The sequence below is a fragment of the Oncorhynchus tshawytscha genome, linkage group LG18 (assembly GCF_018296145.1).
Source record: "Oncorhynchus tshawytscha isolate Ot180627B linkage group LG18, Otsh_v2.0, whole genome shotgun sequence".
Classification (NCBI taxonomy): domain Eukaryota; kingdom Metazoa; phylum Chordata; class Actinopteri; order Salmoniformes; family Salmonidae; genus Oncorhynchus; species Oncorhynchus tshawytscha.
In genome coordinates, this window is record NC_056446.1 from 39,448,375 (window position 1) to 39,465,816 (window position 17,442).

Consider the following 17,442-nt stretch of genomic DNA (forward strand, 5'->3'; position numbering starts at 1 on the left):
TTAGACCAGTCAGACTGAGGGTTAATAGAGGTATAGATTAGACCAGTCAGACTGAGGGTTAATAGAGGAATAGATTAGACCAGTCAGACTGAGGGTTAATAGAGGGTATAGATTAGACCAGTCAGACTGACAGTTAATAGAGGTATAGATTAGACAAATCAGCCTGACGGCTAATAGAATAGAGGTATAGATTAGACCAGTCAGATTGACAGTTAATAGAGGTATAGATTAGACCAGTCAGACTGAGGGTTAATAGAGGTATAGATTAGACCAGTCAGATTGACAGTTAATAGAGGTATAGATTAGACCAGTCAGACTGAGGGTTAATAGAGGTATAGATTAGACCAGTCAGACTGAGGGTTAATAGAGGTATAGATTAGACCAATCAGACTGAGGGCTAATAGAATAGAGGTATAGATTAGACCAGTCAGATTGACAGTTAATAGAGGTATAGATTAGACCAATCAGACTGAGGGTTAATAGAGGTATAGATTAGACCAGTCAGATTGACAGTTAATAGAGGTATAGATTAGACCAGTCAGACTGAGGATTAATAGAGGTATAGATTAGACCAGTCAGACTGAGGGTTAATAGAGTTATAGATTAGACCAGTCAGACTGACAGTTAATAGAGGTATAGAGTAGACCAGTCAGACTGACAGTTAATAGAGGTATAGATTAGACCAGTCAGACTGAGGGTTAATAGAGGTATAGATTAGACCAGTCAGACTGAGGGTTAATAGAGGAATAGATTAGACCAGTCAGACTGACAGTTAATAGAGGTATAGAGTAGACCAGTCAGACTGAGGGTTAATAGAGGTATAGATTAGACCAGTCATACTGAGGGCTAATAGAATAGAGGTATAGATTAGACCAGTCAGACTGAGGGTTAATAGAGGTATAGATTAGACCATTCAGACTGAGGGTTAATAGAGGCATAGATTAGACCAGTCAGACTGACAGTTAATAGAGGTATAGATTAGACCAGTCAGACTGAGGGTTAATAGAGGTATAGATTAGACCAGTCAGACTGACAGTTAATAGAGGTATAGATTAGACCAGTCAGACTGAGGGTTAATAGAGGTATAGATTAGACCAGTCAGACTGAGGGTTAATAGAGGGTTAGATTAGACCAGTCAGACTGAGGGTTAATAGAGGTATAGATTAGACTAGTCAGACTGAGGGTTAATAGAGGAATAGATTAGACCAGTCAGACTGAGGGTTAATAGAGGTATAGATTAGACCAGTCAGACTGACAGTTAATAGAGGTATAGATTAGACCAGTCAGACTGACAGTTAATAGAGGTATAGAGTAGACCAGTCAGACTGAGGGTTAATAGAGGTATAGATTAGACCAGTCATACTGAGGGCTAATAGAATAGAGGTATAGATTAGACCAGTCAGACTGAGGGTTAATAGAGGTATAGATTAGACCAGTCAGACTGAGGGTTAATAGAGGTATAGATTAGACCAGTCAGACTGAGGGTTAATAGAGGTATAGATTAGACCAGTCAGACTGAGGGTTAATAGAGGAATAGATTAGACCAGTCAGACTGAGGGTTAATAGAGGTATAGATTAGACCAGTCAAACTGAGAGAGAATAGAGGTATAGATTAGACCAGTCAGACTGAGGGTTAATAGAATAGATTTATAGATTAGACCAATCAGACTGAGGGTTAATAGAATAGAGGTATAGATTAGACCAGTCAGACTGAGGGTTAATAGAATAGATGTATAGATTAGACCAGTCAAACTGAGAGAGAATAGAGGTATAGATTAGACCAGTCAGACTGAGGGTTAATAGAATAGATTTATAGATTAGACCAATCAGACTGAGGGTTAATAGAATAGAGGTATAGATTAGACCAGTCAGACTGAGGGTTAATAGAATAGAGGTATAGATTAGACCAATCAGACAGACAGTTAACACCATTAAGCATGTTTTTTTTAAATGCTATACTGTAACCGTGGCAACGGTCTGATACAGGAGGGTTTGGCCAGTTCAACAGAACGACCTGGTCAGATACAGATACAATACGTATCAACGATATCATGATGACAATTCTGTAAAAACCCTTCAACTTCCATTGCATCATTCAGCGTGTTCACTGTGGTAACACAGTTTTTTTTCAGTGTTATAGAGTCAGTGTTATAGAGTCAGTGTTATAGAGTCAGTGTTATATATTCAGTGTTTTAGAATCAGTGTTATATAGTTATATATTCAGTGTTATATAGAGTCAGTGTTATATAGTTCTATATTCAGTGTTATAGAGTCAGTGTTATAGATTTATATATTTAGTTTTATATATTCAGTGTTATAGAGTCAGTGTTATAGAGTCAGTGTTATAGAGTCAGTGTTATAGAGTTATAGAGTCAGTGTTATAGAGTCAGTGTTATAGAGTCAGTGCTATAGAGTCAGTGTTATAGAATCAGTGTTAGAGTCAGTGTTATAGAGTCAGTGTTATAGATTTATATATTTAGTGTTATATATTCCGTGTTATAGAGTCAGTGTTATAGAGTCAGTGTTATATATTCAGTGTTATAGAGTCAGTGTTATAGAGTCAGTGTTATAGAGTCAGTGTTATATATTCAGTGTTAGAGTCAGTGTTATATATTCAGTGTTATAGAGTCAGTGTTATATATTCAGTGTTATAGAGTCAGTGTTATATATTCAGTGTTATAGAGTCAGTGTTATATATTCAGTGTTATAGAGTCAGTGTTATATATTCAGTGTTATAGAGTCAGTGTTATATATTCAGTGTTATAGAGTCAGTGTTATATATTCAGTGTTATAGAGTCAGTGTTATATATTCAGTGTTATAGAGTCAGTGTTATAGAGTCAGTGTTATAGAGTCAGTGTTATAGAGTCAGTGTTATAGAGTCAGTGTTATAGAGTCAGTGTTATATATTCAGTGTTATAGAGTCAGTGCTATAGAGTCAGTGTTATAGAGTCAGTGTTATAGAGTCAGTGTTATCGAGTCAGTGTTATAGAGTCAGTGTTATAGAGTCAGTGTTATAGAGTCAGTGTTATAGAGTCAGTGTTATAGAGTCAGTGTTATAGAGTCAGTGTTATAGAGTCAGTGCTATAGAGTCAGTGTTATAGAGTCAGTGTTATAGAGTCAGTGTTATATATTCAGTGTTTTAGAATCAGTGTTATATATTCAGTGTTATAGAGTCAGTGTTATAGATTTATATATTTAGTGTTTTAGAGTCAGTGTTATCAAATCAAATGTATTTATATAGACCTTCTTACATCAGCTGATATCTCAAAGTGCTGTACAGAAACCCAGCCTAAAACCCCAAACAGCAAGCAATGCAGGTGGCTATGAAAAACTCCATAGAAAGGCCAAAACCTAGGAAGAAACCTAGAGAGGAACCAGGCTATGAGGGGTGGCCAGTCCTCTTCTAGCTGTGCCGGGTGGAGATTATAACAGAACATGGCCAAGATCTTCAAATGTTCAAAAATGACCAGCATGGTCAAATAATAATAATCACAGTAGTTGTCGAGGGTGCAACAAGTCAGCACCTCAGGAGTAAATGTCAGTTGGCTTTTCATAGCCGATCATTAAGAGTATCTCTACCGCTCCTGCTGTCTCTAGAGAGTTGAAAACAGCAGGTCTGGGACAGGTAGCACGTCCGGTGAACAGGTCAGGGTTCCATAGCCGCAGGCAGATCAGTTGAAACTGGAGCAGCGGCACGGCCAGGTGGACTGGGGACAGCAAGGAGTCATCATGCCAGGAAGTCCTGAGGCATGGTTCTAGGGCTCAGGTCCTCCGAGAGAGAGAGAGAGAGAGAGAGAGAGAGAGAGAGAGAGAGAGATAGAAAGAAAGAGAGAAAGAGAGAATTAGAGAGAGCACACTTAAATTCCCACAGGACACCTGAAAAATACTCCAGATATAACAAACTGACCCTAGCCCCCCGACACAAACTACTGCAGCATAAATACTGGAGGCTGAGACAGGAGGGGTCAGGAGACACTGTGGCCCCATCCAATGATACCCCTGGACAGGGCCAAACAGGCAGGATATAACCCCACCCACTTTGCCAAAGCACAGCCCCCACACCACTAGAGGGATAGCTTCAACCACCAACTTACCATCCTGAGACAAGGCTGAGTATAGCCCACAAAGATCTCCGCCACGGCACAACCCAATGGGGGTGCGCCAACCCAGACAGGAAGACCACGTCAGTGACTCAACACACTCAAGTGACGCACCCCTCCTAGGGACGGCATGGAAGAGCACCAGTAAGCCAGAGACTCAGCCCCTGTAATAGGGTTAGAGGCAGAGAATCCCAGTGGAGAGAGGGGAACCGGCTCGGCAGAGACCTGGGCCAGACTACACTCAATCATAGGACCTACCGAAGAGATGAGTCTTCAGTAAAGACTTAAAGGTTGAGACTGAGTTTGCGTCTCTGACATGGGTAGGCAGACCATTCCATAAAAATGTAGCTCTATAGGAGAAAGCCCTGCCTCCAGCTGTTTGCTTAGAAATTCTAGGGACAATTAGGAGGCCTGCGTCTTGTGACCGTAGCGTACGTGTAGGTATGTACGACAGGACCAAATCGGCAAGATAGGTAGGAGCAAGCCCATGTAATGCTTTGTAGGTTAGCAGTAAAACCTTGAAATCAGCCCTTGCCTTAACTGGAAGCCAGTGTAGGGAGGCTAGCACTGGAGTAATATGATCAAATGTTTTGGTTCTAGTCAGGATTCTAGCAGCCGTATTTAGCACTAACTGAAGTGTATTTAGTGCTTTATCTGGGTAGCCGGAAAGTAGAGCATTGCAGTAGTCCAACCTAGAAGTAACAAAAGCATGGATTAATTTTTCTGCATCAATTTTGGACAGAACATTTCTGATCTTTGCAATGTTATGCAAATGTAAAAAAGCTGTCCTGTCACATTCACTGTTTTCAAACTCCCTGTCATAGATGAGCCAAGGCGCAGCGTGCATGTAATTCCACATCTTTTAATAAAGTGAAACTCTCACAAAAAAAACAGGTAAACAGAAACCGAACATGACCCAACCGTGGCGCACACAAACAGAAAATAAATAATTACCCACAACATAGGTGGGAAATAGGCTGCCTAAATATGATTCACAATCAGAGACAACGATAGACAGCTGCCTCTGATTGGGAACCACACTCGGCCAAAAACAAAGAAATAGAAAACATAGAATGCCCACCCAAATCACACCAAATAGAGAAATAAAACGTCTCTCTAAGTTCTGGGCGTGACATGTCCTTGAAACAATCTTGATATGTTCTTCAAAAGAGAGATCAGGGTCCAGAGTAGCGGCGAGGTCCTTCACAGTTTTATTTGAGACGACTGTACAACTATCAAGATTAATTGTCAGATTCAACAGAAGATCTCTTTGTTTCTTGGGACCTAGAACAAGCATCTCTGTTTTGTCCAAGTTTAAAAGTAGAAAGTTTGCAGCCATCCACTTCCTTATGTCTGAAACACATTCTTCCAGGGAGGGCAATTTTGGGGCTTCACCATGTTTCATTGAAATGTACAGCTGTGTGTCATCCGCATAGCAGTGAAAGTTAACATTATGTTTTTGAATGACATCACCAAGAGGAAAAATATATAGTGAAAACAATAGTGGTCCTAAAACGGAACACCGAAATTTACAGTTGATTTGTCAGAGGACAAACCATCCACAGAGACAAACTGATATCTTTACGACAGATAAGATCTAAACCAGGCCAGAACTTGTCCGTGTAGACCAATCTGGGTTTCCAATCTCTCCAAAAGAATGTGGTGATCGATGGTATCCAAAGCAACACTAAGGTCTAGAAGCACGAGGACAGATGCAGAGCCTCGGTCTGACGCCATTAAAAGGTCATTTACCACCTTCACAAGTGCCGTCTCGCTATGATGGTGTCACGATCGTCGTAAGAAGCGGACCACAGCGCAGCGTGGTGTGAATGCATCATTTAATATATGACGAAAAACACGAAGTAAACTGTACAAAAACAAACAAATAACGACCGTGACGGTATCATAAGAACTGTGCTGACATAAGCAACTAACATAGACAATCACCCACAAACAAACAGTGAAACCCAGGCTACCTAAATATGATTCTCAATCAGAGACAACTAATGACACCTTCCTCTGATTGAGAACCATACTAGGCCGAAACATAGAAATCCCAAAACATAGAAAAACAAACATAGACTGCCCACCCCAACTCACGCCCTGACCATACTAAATAATGACAAAACAAAGGATATAAAGGTCAGAACGTGACAGATGGGGTCTAAAACCAGACCGAAGAATTCCGTATAGATTGTTTGTCTTCAGGAAGGCAGTGAGTTGCTGCGCAACAGCTTTTTCTAAATTGTTTGAGAGGAATGGAAGATTCGATATAGGTCTGATTGTTTTTTATATTTTCTGGGTCAAGGTTTGGCTTTTTCAAGAGAGGCTTTATTACTGCCACTTTTAGTGAGTTTGGTACACATCCGGTGGATAGAGAGCCGTTTATTATGTTCAACATAGGAGGGCCAAGCACAGGAAGCAGCTCTTTCAGTAGTTTAGTTGGAAATGGGTCCCGTATGCAGCTTGAAGGTTTAGAGGCCATGATTATTTTCATCATTGTGTCAAGAGATATAGTACTAAAACACTTGAGTGTCTCCCTTGATCCTAGGTCCTGGCAGAGTTGTGCAGACTCAGGATAATTGAGCTTTGGAGGAATACGCAGATTTATATATATATATATATATAAATAAAGTTATATATTCATTGTTATAGATTTATAGAGTCAGTGTTATAGAGTCAGTGTTATAGAGTCAGTGTTATAGAGTCAGTGTTATAGAGTCAGTGTTATAGAGTCAGTGTGCCCTAGATAATTTAATTAAAGATGATTTCATTGTGAAGCATCAGGGATGACATAATATTTTAGATTGCTTCCCACTAGCCCTCTCTCTGGCCACCCTATCTGTTTTGTCTTAGGCTAGAGCGAGAGAGAGCGAGAGAGAGAGAGAGAGAGAGCGGCTGGTCTCCCCGTTCTCACTCTCTCCTCCCCTGTCCCCATTCTCCATCTCCTCCCCTCTCCCCAGTCTCCATCTCCTCCCCTCTCCCCAGTCTCTCTCTCTCCCCCTGTCCCCATTCTCCATCTCCTCCCCTCTCCCTGTTCTCTCTCTCTCCTCCCCTGTCCCCATTCTCCATCTCCTCCCCTCTCCCCAGTCTCTCTCTCTCCTCCCCTGTCCCCATTCTCCATCTCCTCCCCTCTCCCCAGTCTCTCTCTCCTCCCCTGTCCCCATTCTCCATCTCCTCCCCTCTCCCCAGTCTCTCTCTCTCCTCCCCTGTCCCCATTCTCCATCTCCTCCCCTCTCCCTGTTCTCTCTCTCTCCTCCCCTCTCCCCATTCTCCATCTCCTCCCCTGTCCCCGTTCTCTCTCTCTACTCCCCTGTCCCCATTCTCTCTCTCTCCTCCCCTGTCCCCATTCTCCATCTCCTCCCCTCTCCCTGTTCTCTCTCTCTCCTCCCCTCTCCCCAGTCTCCATCTCCTCCCCTCTCCCCAGTCTCTCTCTCTCCTCCCCTGTCCCCATTCTCCATCTCCTCCTCCCCTCTCCCCTGTTCTCTCTCTCTCCTCCCCTCTCCCCAGTCTCCATCTCCTCCCCTGTCCCCGTTTCTCTCTCTCTGTCCCCTCCCCTGTCCCCATTCTCTCTCTCTCCTCCCCTGTCCCCATTCTCCATCTCCTCCCTCTCCCTGTTCTCTCTCTCTCCCCCTGTCCCCATCTCCCCATCTCTCCATCTCCTCCCCTGTCCCCCCTGTTCTCTCTCTCTACTCCCCTGTCCCCATTCTCTCTCTCTCCTCCCCTGTCCCCATTCTCCATCTCCTCCCCTCTCCCTGTTCTCTCTCTCTCTCCCCTCTCCCCAGTCTCCATCTCCTCCCCTCTCCCCGTTCTCTCTCTCTCTCCTCCCCCCATCTCCCCCGTTCTCTCTCTCTCTCTCCCCTGTCCCCATTCTCCCCCATCTCCTCCCTCTCCTCGTTCTCTCTCTCTCCTCCCCTGTCCCCATTCTCCATCTCCTCCCCCCCTCTCCTCGTTCTCTCTCTCTACTCCCCTGTCCCCATTCTCCCCATCTCCTCCCCTGCTCCCGTTCTCTCTCTCTACTCCCCTGTCCCCATTCTCTCCCCATCTCCTCCCCTCTCCCCGTTCTCTCTCTCTCTCCTCCCCTCTCCCGTTCTCTCTCTCTCCCTGTCCCCATTCTCCCCATCTCCTCCCCTGTCCCCATTCTCCCCATCTCCTCCCCTCTCCCCCATTTCTCTCTCTCTCTCCTCCCCTTCTCCCCATCTCCTCTCTCTCCTCTTCTCTCTCCTCCCCCTGTCCCCATTCTCCCCCATCTCCTCCCCTCTCCTCGTTCTCTCTCTCTACTCCCCTGTCCCCATTCTCCCCATCTCCTCCCCTCTCCCCATTCTCTCTCTCTCCTCCCCTGTCCCCATTCTCCCCCATCTCCTCCCCGCTCCCCGTTCTCTCTCTCTCCTCCCTGTCCCCATTCTCCCCATCTCCTCCCCTGTCCCCATTCTCCCCCATCTCCCCCCTCTCCCCTCTTCTCTCTCTCTACTCCCCTGTCCCCATTCTCCCCCATCTCCTCCCCTGCTCCCCGTTCTCCATCTCCTCCCCTGTCCCCATTCTCCCCATCTCCTCCCCTCCCTGTCTCCCCATTCCCCCCATCTCCTCCCCTCTCCCGTTCTCTCTCTCTACTCCCCTGTCCCCATTCTCCCCCATCTCCTCCCTCTCCCCGTTCTCTCTCTCTCCTCCCCTGTCCCCATTCTCCCCATCTCCTCCCCTCTCCCCATTCTCCCCATCTCCTCCCCTGTCCCCATTCTCCCCCATCTCCTCCCCCTCTCCCGTTCCCCTCTCCTCCCTCTCCCCTCCCCATCTCCTCCCCTGTCCCCGTTCTCTCTCTCTCCTCCCCTGTCCCCATTCTCCCCCATCTCTCCTCCCCTGTCCCCATTCTCCCCCATCTCCTCCCCTGTCCCCATTCTCCCCATCTCCTCCCCTGTCCCGTTCGTTCTCTCTCTCTCTCCCCTGTCCCCATTCTCCCCCATCTCCTCCCCTGTCCCCGTTCTCTCTCTCTACTCCCCTGTCCCCATTCTCCCCATCTCTCCCCCCGTCTCTCTCCCCCTGTCCCCATTCTCCCCATCTCCTCCCCTCTCCTCGTTCTCTCTCTCTACTCCCCTGTCCCCATTCTCCCCATCTCCTCCCCTGTCCCCGTTCTCTCTCTCTCCTCCCCATGTCCCCATTCTCCCCATCTCCTCCCTGTCCCCATTCTCCCCATCTCCTCCCCTCTCCTCGTTCTCTCTCTCTACTCCCCTGTCCCCATTCTCCCCCATCTCCTCCCCTGTCCCCATTCTCCCCATCTCCTCCCCTGTCCCCGTTCTCTCTCTCTCCTCCCCTGTCCCCATTCTCCCCCATCTCCTCCCCTGTCCCCGTTCTCTCTCTCTCCCCCTGTCCCCATTCTCCCCATCTCTCCTCCCCGCTCCCTCTATCTTCTCTCTCTCTCCTCCCTGTCCCCATTCTCCCCCATCTCCTCCCCTCTCCTCGTTCTCTCTCTCTACTCCCCTGTCCCCATTCTCCCCCCATCTCCTCCCTCTCCTCGTTCTCTCTCTCTCTCCCTGTCCCCATTCTCCCCCTCATCTCCTCCCTGTCCCCATTCTCCCCCATCTCCTCCCCTGTCCCCATTCTCCCCCATCTCCTCCCCTGTCCCCATTCTCCCCATCTCCTCCCCTGTCCCGTTCTCTCTCTCTCTCCTCCCCTGTCCCCATTCTCCCCCATCTCCTCCCCTGTCCCCATCGTTCTCTCTCTCTCCTCCCCTGTCCCCATTCTCCCCCATCTCCTCCCCTGTCCCCATTCTCCCTCTCTCCTCCCCTGTCCCCATTCTCCCCCATCTCCTCCCCTCTCCCCCTCGTTCTCTCTCTCTCCTCCCCTGTCCCCATTCTCCCCCCCATCTCCTCCCCTCTCCTCGTTCTCTCTCTCTACTCCCTGTCCCCATTCTCCCCATCTCCTCCCCTCTCCTCGTTCTCTCTCTCTACTCCCCTGTCCCCATTCTCCCCATCTCCTCCCCTCTCCTCGTTCTCTCTCTCTACTCCCCTGTCCCCATTCTCCCCATCTCCTCCCCTCTCCTCGTTCTCTCTCTCTCTCCTCCCCTGTCCCCATTCTCCCCCATCTCCTCCCCTCTCCTCGTTCTCTCTCTCTCTCCCCTGTCCCCATTCTCCCCATCTCCTCCCCTCTCCTCGTTCTCTCTCTCTCCTCCCCCCCATGTCCCCATTCTCCCCCATCTCCTCCCTCTCTCCTCGTTCTCTCTCTCTACTCCCCTGTCCCCATTCTCCCCCATCTCCTCCCCTCTCCTCGTTCTCTCTCTCTACTCCCCTGTCCCCATTCTCCCCCATCTCCTCCCCTCTCCTCGTTCTCTCTCTCTACTCCCCTGTCCCCATTCTCCCCCATCTCCTCCCCTCTCCTCGTTCTCTCTCTCTCCTCCCCTGTCCCCATTCTCCCCCCATCTCCTCCCCTCTCCTCGTTCTCTCTCTCTCCTCCCCTGTCCCCATTCTCCCCATCTCCTCCCCTCTCCCCCTCGTTCTCTCTCTCTACTCCCCCATTCTCCCCATCTCCTCCCCTCCCCCCTCTCTGCTCTCCCCATCTCCCCCATCTCCCCCCTCTCCTCGTTCTCTCTCTCTCTCCTCCCTGTCCCCATTCTCCCCCATCATCTCCTCCCCTGTCCTCCCCATCTCTCCCTGTCCCCATTCTCCTCCCCCTGTCCCCATTCTCCCCATCTCCTCCCCTGTCCCCATTCTCCCCCATCTCTCCCCTGTCCCCATTCTCCCCCATCTCCTCCCCTGTCCCCATTCTCTCTCTCTCCCCATTCTCCCCCTCCCTCCCCTGTCCCCATTCTCCCCCCATCTCCTCCCCTGTCCCCGTTCTCTCTCTCTCCTCCCCTGTCCCCATTCTCCCCCCCATCTCCTCCCCATCTCCTCCCCTCCCTCCTCGTTCTCTCTCTCTCCTCCCTGTCCCCATTCTCCCCATCTCCTCCCCTCTCCTCGTTCTCTCTCTCTACTCCCCTGTCCCCATTCTCCCCCATCTCCTCCCCTCTCCTCGTTCTCTCTCTCTACTCCCCTGTCCCCATTCTCCCCCATCTCCTCCCCTCTCCTCTTCTCTGTCCCCATCTCTCTCCCCCTGTCCCCATTCTCCCCATCTCCTCCCCTGTCCCCGTTCTCTCTCTCTCACTCCCCTGTCCCCATTCTCCTCTCCCCATCTCCTCCCCTCTCCCCGTTCTCTCTCTCTCTCCCCTGTCCCCATTCTCCCCCATCTCCTCCCCTCTCCCCATTCTCTCTCTCTCTCCCCTGTCCCCATTCTCCCCATCTCCTCCCCTCTCCTCGTTCTCTCTCTCTCTCCCCTGTCCCCATTCTCCCCCATCTCTCCCCTCTCTCTCTCCCCTTCTCTCTCTCTCCTCCCCTCCCCTGTTCTCCCATTCTCCCCCCCCATCTCCTCCCCTCTCCTCGTTCTCTCTCTCTCTCCCCTGTCCCCATTCTCCCCCATCTCCTCCCTCTCCTCCCTGTCCCCATTCTCTCCTCTCTCCTCCCTGTCCCCATTCTCCCCATCTCCTCCCCTCTCCTCGTTCTCTCTCTCTCTCCCCTGTCCCCATTCTCCCCATCTCCTCCCCTCTCCTCGTTCTCTCTCTCTCTACTCCCCTGTCCCCATTCTCTCCCCATCTCCTCCCCTCTCCCTCGTTCTCTCTCTCTCCTCCCTGTCCCCATTCTCCCCCATCTCCTCCCCTCTCCTCGTTCTCTCTCTCTCTCCCCTGTCCCCATTCTCCCCATCTCCTCCCCTCTCCTCGTTCTCCCTCCCCTGTCTCCCCATTCTCTCCCTCTCTCTCCCCTGTCCCCATTCTCCCCATCTCCTCCCCTCTCCTCGTTCTCTCTCTCTCTCCCCTGTCCCCATTCTCCCCCATCTCCTCCCCTCTCCTCGTTCTCTCTCTCTCTCCCCTGTCCCCATTCTCCCCCATCTCCTCCCCTCTCCTCGTTCTCTCTCTCTACTCCCCTGTCCCCATTCTCCCCATCTCCTCCCCTCTCCTCGTTCTCTCTCTCTACTCCCTGTCCCCATTCTCCCCATCTCCTCCCCTCTCCCCGTTCTCTCCATCTCTCTCCTGTCCCCCTCCCCCCTGTCTCTCCCCTCTCCCCGTTCTCTCCATCTCCTCCCCTGTCCCCATTCTCCCCCATCTCCTCCCCTCCCTCGTTCTCTCTCTCTCTCCCCTGTCCCCATTCTCCCCCATCTCCTCCCCTCTCCTCGTTCTCTCTCTCTACTCCCCTGTCCCCATTCTCCCCCATCTCCTCCCCTCTCTCTCTCGTTCTCTCTCTCTCCTCCCCCTGTCCCCATTCTCCCCATCTCCTCCCCTCTCCTCGTTCTCTCTCTCTACTCCCCATGTCCCCATTCTCCCCCCCATCTCCTCCCCTGTCCCCATTCTCTCTCTCTCCTCCCTGTCCCCATTCTCAGAGACTCCCTCTCCTCCCCTGTCCCCATTCTCCCCATCTCCTCCCCTCTCCTCGTTCTCTCTCTCTCTCCCCCCATGTCCCCATTCTCCCCCATCTCCTCCCCTCTCCTCGTTCTCTCTCTCTCTCCCCCCTGTCCCCATTCTCCCCCATCTCCTCCCCTGTCCTCGTTCTCTCTCTCTCCTCCCCTGTCCCCATTCTCCCCCATCTCCTCCCCTCCCCCTCTCTTCTCTCCTGTCCCCATTCTCCCCCATGTCCCCATTCTCCCCCCCTGTCCCCATCTCCTCCCCATCTCCTCCCCTTCTCTCTTCTCTCTCTCCCCCTGTCCCCATTCTCCCCCATCTCCTCCCCTTCTCCCCATCTCTCCCTGTCCCCATTCTCTCTCTCTCCCCCCATTCTCCCCATCTCCTCCCCTGTCCTCGTTCTCTCTCTCCCCTGTCCCCATTCTCCCCCATCTCCTCCCCTCTCCCCATTCTCTCTCCCCCCTGTCCCCATTCTCCCCATCTCCTCCCCTCTCCCCGTTCTCTCTCTCTCCTCCCCTGTCCCCATTCTCCCCATCTCCTCCCCTCTCCCCGTTCTCTCTCTCTCCTCCCCTGTCCCCATTCTCCCCCATCTCCTCCCCTCTCCCCGTTCTCTCTCTCTCTCCCTGTCCCCATTCTCCCCCATCTCCTCCCCTCTCCTCGTTCTCTCTCTCTCCTCCCTGTCCCCATTCTCCCCATCTCCTCCCCTCTCCTCGTTCTCTCTCTCTACTCCCCTGTCCCCATTCTCCCCCCATCTCCTCCCCTCTCCTCGTTCTCTCTCTCTCCTCCCTGTCCCCATTCTCCCCCATCTCCTCCCCTCTCCTCGTTCTCTCTCTCTACTCCCCTGTCCCCATTCTCCCCCCATCTCCTCCCCTCTCCTCGTTCTCTCTCTCTACTCCCCTGTCCCCATTCTCCCCCATCTCCTCCCCTCTCCTCGTTCTCTCTCTCTCTCCCCTGTCCCCATTCTCCCCATCTCCTCCCCTCTCCTCGTTCTCTCTCTCTCCTCCCCTGTCCCCATTCTCCCCATCTCCTCCCTCTCCCCTCCCCGTTCTCTCTCTCTACTCCCCTGTCCCCATTCTCCCCATCTCCTCCCCTCTCCTCGTTCTCTCTCTCTACTCCCCTGTCCCCATTCTCCCCATCTCCTCCCCTCCTCGTTCTCTCTCTCTACTCCCCTGTCCCCATTCTCCCCATCTCCTCCCCTCTCCTCGTTCTCTCTCTCTACTCCCCATGTCCCCATTCTCCCCCATCTCCTCCCCCTCCTCGTTCTCTCTCTCTCTCCCCTGTCCCCATTCTCCCCATCTCCTCCCCTCTCCTCGTTCTCTCTCTCTACTCCCCTGTCCCCATTCCCCATTCTCCCCCATCTCCTCCCCTCTCCTCGTTCTCTCTCTCTCTCCCCTGTCCCCATTCTCCCCCATCTCCTCCCCTCTCCTCGTTCTCTCTCTCTCTCCCCTGTCCCCATTCTCCCCCATCTCCTCCCCTCTCCCCTCGTTCTCTCTCTCTCTCCTCCCCCTCCCCCATTCTCCCCCATCTCCTCCCCTCCCCTCTCCTCTCATCCCCTCCCCATTCTCCCTCTCCTCCTCCCTGTCCCCATCCCCATTCTCCCCCATCTCCTCCCCTCTCCTCGTTCTCTCTCTCTACTCCCCTGTCCCCATTCTCCCCCATCTCCTCCCCTCTCCTCCGTTCTCTCTCTCTCCTCCCCTGTCCCCATTCTCCCCATCTCCTCCCCTCTCCTCGTTCTCTCTCTCTTCTCCCCATCTCCCCCTGTCCCCATTCTCCCCATCTCTCCCCTGTCCCCATTCTCCCCATCTCCTCCCCTCTCCTCGTTCTCTCTCTCTCTCCCCTGTCCCCATTCTCCCCCATCTCTCCCCTCCCCTCTCCTCGTTCTCTCTCTCTACTCCCCTGTCCCCATTCTCCCCATCTCTCCTCCCTCTCTCTCCTCCCTGTTCTCTCTCTCTACTCCCCTGTCCCCATTCTCCCCATCTCCTCCCCTCTCCTCGTTCTCTCTCTCTACTCCCCTGTCCCCATTCTCCCCATCTCCTCCCCTCTCCTCGTTCTCTCTCTCTACTCCCCTGTCCCCATTCTCCCCATCTCCTCCCCTCTCCTCGTTCTCTCTCTCTCCTCCCCTGTCCCCATTCTCCCCCATCTCCTCCCCTCTCTCTACTCCCCTGTCCCCATTCTCCCCATCTCTCTCTCCCCCCTGTCCCCATTCTCCCCCATCTCCTCCCCTCTCCCGTTCTCCTCTCTGCTCCCCTGTCCCCATTCTCCCCCATCTCCTCCCCTCTCCTCGTTCTCTCTCTCTCCTCCCCTGTCCCCATTCTCCCCCCATCTCCTCCCCTCTCCTCGTTCTCTCTCTCTCTCCCCTGTCCCCATTCTCCCCCATCTCCTCCCCTCTCCTCGTTCTCTCTCTCTCCTCCCCTGTCCCCATTCTCCCCATCTCCTCCCCTCTCCCCGTTCTCTCTCTCTCCTCCCCATGTCCCCATTCTCCCCCCCATCTCCTCCCCTCTCCCCTCTCTCTCTCTCTCCCCTGTCCCCATTCTCCCCCATCTCCTCCCCTCTCCCCGTTCTCTCTCTCTCCTCCCCTGTCCCCATTCTCTCCCCCTTCTCCCCCATCTCTCCTCCCTCTCCCCCATTCTCCCTCTCTCTCCTCCCCTCTCCCCATTCTCCCCCCCCATCTCCTCCCCTCTCCTCGTTCTCTCTCTCTCTCCCCTGTCCCCATTCTCCCCCATCTCCTCCCCTCTCCTCGTTCTCTCTCTCTCTCCCCTGTCCCCATTCTCCCCCATCTCCTCCCCTCTCCTCGTTCTCTCTCTCTTCTCCCTGTCCCCATTCTCCCCATCTCCTCCCCTCTCCTCGTTCTCTCTCTCTGTCCCCATCCCCTCCCCATTCTCCCCATTCTCCCCATCTCCTCCCCTCTCCTCGTTCTCTCTCTCTACTCCCCTGTCCCCATTCTCCCCCATCTCCTCCCTCTCCTCGTTCTCTCTCTCTGTCCCCTGTCCCCATTCTCCCCCATCTCTCCCCTGTCCCCATTCTCCCCATCTCCTCTCCCTCCTCCCCTCTCCCCTGTTCCATTCTCCCCATCTCCTCCCTCCCCCGTTCTCTCTCTCTGCTCCCCTGTCCCCATTCTCCCCATCTCCTCCCCTCTCCCCATTCTCTCTCTCTCCTCCCCTGTCCCCATTCTCCCCCATCTCCTCCTCCTCGTTCTCTCCTCCTCCCCTTCTCTCTCTCTCCTCCCCTCTCCCCTTCTCTCTCTCCCCTGTCCCCATTCTCCCCCATCTCATCCTTTCTCTCTCTCTCTCTCCCCTGTCCCCATTCTCCCCATCTCCTCCCTCTCCTCTTCTCTCTCCTCCCCTGTCCCCATTCTCCCCATCTCCTCCCCTCCTGTTCCCTTCTCCCCCATCTCCCCCATCTCCTCCCCTCCCCGTTCTCTCTCTCTACTCCCCTGTCCCCATTCTCCCCATCTCCTCCCTCTCCCCGTTCTCTCTCTCTCCTCCCCTGTCCCCATTCTCCCCATCTCCTCCCCTCTCCCCGTTCTCTCTCTCTCTCCCCTGTCCCCATTCTCCCCATCTCCTCCCCTCCCTCGTTCTCTCTCTCTCTCTCCTCCCCTGTCCCCATTCTCCCCCATCTCCTCCCCTCTCCCGTTCTCTCTCTCTCCTCCCCTGTCCCCATTCTCCCCATCTCCTCCCCTCTCCCCGTTCTCTCTCTCTCCTCCCCTGTCCCCATTCTCCCCATCTCCTCCCCTCTCCCCATTCTCCCCATCTCCTCCCCTCTCTCTCTCCTCCCCCTGTCCCCATTCTCCCCATCTCCTCCCCTCTCCCCATTCTCTCTCTCTCCTCCCTGTCCCCATTCTCCCCCATCTCCTCCCCTCTCCCGTTCTCTCTCTCTCCTCCCCTGTCCCCATTCTCCCCATCATCTCCTCCCTCTCCTCATTCTCTCCCTCTCCTCCCTGTCCCCATTCTCCCCATCTCCTCCCCTCTCCTCGTTCTCTCTCTCTCTCCCCCCATCTCTCCCTCCTCTCTCCTCTCCCCTCGATCCCCCTGTCTTCTCCCCATCTCTCTCCCTGTCCCCATTCTCCCCCATCTCCTCCCCTCTCCCCATTCTCCCCATCTCCTCCCCTGTCCCCATTCTCCCCATCTCCTCCCCTCTCCCCATTCTCCCCCTCTCCTCCCCTGTCCCCATTCTCCCCATCTCCTCCCTGTCCCCATTCTCCCCTCTCCTCCCCTGTCCCCATTCTCCCCCATCTCCTCCCCTGTCCCCATTCTCCCCATCTCCTCCCTGTCCCCATTCTCCCCATCTCCTCCCCTCTCCCCGTTCTCTCTCTCTCCTCCCTGTCCCCATTCTCCCCCATCTCCTCCCCTGTCCCCATTCTCCCCCATCTCCTCCCCTGTCCCCATTCTCCCCCATCTCCTCCCCTCTCCCATTCTCTCCCTCATTCTCCCCCATTCTCCCCTCTCCTCCCCTGTCCCCATTCTCCCCATCTCCTCCCCTGTCCCCATTCTCCCCCCATCTCCTCCCCCCTGTCCCCATTCTCCCCCTCTCCCCTGTCCCCATTCTCCCCCCCCCTCTCTCCTCCTCCCTGTCCCCATTCTCCCCATCTCCTCCCCTGTCCCCATTCTCCCCATCTCCTCCCCTTCTCCCCATCTCCTCCATCTCCTCTCTCTCTCCCCTGTCCCCATTCTCCCCCCATCTCCTCCCCTCTCCTCGTTCTCTCTCTCTCTCCCCTGTCCCCATTCTCCCCATCTCCTCCCCTGTCCCCATTCTCCCCCTCTCCTCCCCTGTCTCCCCCCATCTCTCCCCCCTCGTTCTCCTCCCCCTGTCCCCATTCTCCCCATCTCCTCCCCTGTCCCCATTCTCTCTCTCTCCTCCCCTGTCCCCATTCTCCCCATCTCCTCCCCTGTCCCCATTCTCCCCCATCTCCCCCATCTCCTCCCTGT